Below are 2,128 nucleotides of genomic sequence, written 5' to 3'. Positions count from 1 at the left end.
GGGGGGGGGGGGGGGGTGTGCGTGTGTGCGCGCGTGTGCGCGCGCGCGTGCGTGTACCTATTCTAGCCCTTTAGGCTTTTGTTGGTGCCAACAAAAGGCAAAGACCTAACCTGTAGCTTAAGAGATTTGACATTTTAGGAAGAACTTCCTAACCATCTATACTGTTTACCCTAGGGAAAGCTGCTGTTGAACACACTCTGCTGATATACAAATCAAACAAGCCATGCTGTTCTTATGAAGTCTAGGGTCCAATTTGATTGATCAACCCCCCACCACTACCCTCCCAAAACAAAACCCCCCCAACCAACCCCAGCCCCGCACACCAAAACACCTCCCAAGGCAGCTTCATTACATGCAAGTAGAAGCAGCAGGACAGGACATGCTCAAAACAAGCCCACCCTGAAAGCACCAGGGAAGGGATACAGACATAAGTTATTACTTGGTTCCTCCTGGCATTGTGAACCCAGATGCTGGGTTTCTGACATGTTGGTACCGTAACCTGAAGGGATGCTGGCAGGAGAAGTACTTCCAAGGACTTGCCATCAGTACCATTGCCCACAACAGGTCAGAACATTTCTGACTATGGGGTCCTCCAGTGTGGCATCCTGGTTGCGAATCACTGATCTAGAAACTAGATATCATAGCCAGAAAACCTGAAGGACCACTACTTCTCAGCGCTTTAGCTTTTCCCCATCAGTCAAACTGATGAATGTAGGAAAGGGAAATTCTAACAGCAAAAACATGAAGTTTAATACAGGATGATTTTGTTTCAAAGTTCTTCAGGATGTGGATCTCAGATCATTTTCATGTATAGGATGCCTAGCCCACCCTTATTGTATACTGAGTCCAGGCTACAGGATCTACAGTATTTTCGACAGTAGACTGTCACTCAGGACTTTCCACATGCTTCTCTCTGACCTTTGGCCAATTACTGCTCTCAGTTTAAATCCTTACTAGTCCAGTTTGGTCAGTTCTGGTTGTCCATCAAGACTACTGCATTGGGAAGTATTAGTCACCAATCACTTTGCTTCTAACAAAAGAAATTTCTAGACAAACTCAAGGCTGTACTATTACTATTTATTTCTATTTCTTTAGAAAGAGGATCCAAACAGACTAGACTATATTCCCACACAATATGCATAGCCACATACAAAGCTATGGGTGCCAAGGTTTTTCTAATAGTACACACACACACACACACACACACACACACAATTAGAAAAAACAAGGTTTTTCTGAATTGTATAGTATATTGTTGTTACTTAAAAATAATTGAAGATCCAGTAGGAAGCAACAGCTTCCCTATATAGTCCCATATACCAGAAGACACTGAACAGTTAAATTGTGCATCTGTCAGCCCAGCCTGGCAGAGAGTCATCTCTAGTCCCAATACAAAGCCTGACCCACCCTCCTCCAGATCATTTAATTCTTCAAGAACAGAAGACACACGGAAATGAAGAAATCTGTCTCTATCTCCCATTCATTCCCTGTTTCTTTAGAGCAATCCCTTCCTTATCTCTTTCCAATTGTCAAGCGAAAGACAACACACATTCCAGAGATGACAACCCAGAGGAAACCCTCATCCCTCCCATGGTAATTGCCATGGATTTGGCCACTTACAGCATGCTCGAGTCAAACAATGCTAATGCATGGCCTGCCCACAAGTACCAAAAAAAACTACACTCAACTTGTTTTGTAGCTGCTTTAGTGTGTACTGAAGGTAGGCCCGGTGTTGCCTGCTTCTGAGACCAACCCTGGGCACACCCGGCACTGCTTTTAATAGCAGCTAGGGAGACATGCTTCCTTCCCAGGCACACAACAAGCAGGCAGAACAGATGGCCACAGCTTTTGCACACAAACAGGACTCATCAGCACCAGCACCTGGTGAAAGGGTGGTGTAAATAAAAGCAAAGTTGCTCTCACCCCAAGGAAAAGCCTAGGCAAGGAGTGAAGAGTTCCCCATCCTGAGTAGTGGCCCCGCTTTGCATCTATGAGAAGAGTGGTAACTTTTTCTACAGCTGCTTGACAATACCATAAAATGCAAGGTAGTGAAGACTCGGGTGTAGGAAGTGTGAACAAGAGCTCCCAGTCTGCCAACCTCACAAGAAGAGGCAAAGTCTCCAGAAAG

At 45.2% G+C, this 2,128-nt stretch overlaps 2 protein-coding genes across 2 annotated transcripts in view; one reads left to right on the top strand and one right to left on the bottom strand.

The window, feature by feature from the left end:
- Nucleotides 1–2,128, top strand: part of MCF2L2 (MCF.2 cell line derived transforming sequence-like 2) — a 307,244-nt gene that overhangs the window by 198,243 nt on the left and 106,873 nt on the right.
- The window catches only part of B3GNT5 (UDP-GlcNAc:betaGal beta-1,3-N-acetylglucosaminyltransferase 5), a 20,254-nt gene that overhangs the window by 15,678 nt on the left and 2,448 nt on the right, over nt 1–2,128 (bottom strand). The window lies entirely within an intron of this gene.

The sequence above is a fragment of the Gavialis gangeticus genome, unplaced genomic scaffold, assembly GCF_001723915.1.
Source record: "Gavialis gangeticus isolate Ggan-Ray unplaced genomic scaffold, GavGan_comp1, whole genome shotgun sequence".
Classification (NCBI taxonomy): Eukaryota; Metazoa; Chordata; order Crocodylia; family Gavialidae; genus Gavialis; species Gavialis gangeticus.
The sequence above is the reverse complement of the archived record's forward strand: the minus strand, read 5'-3'. Positions and strand labels throughout refer to the sequence as shown.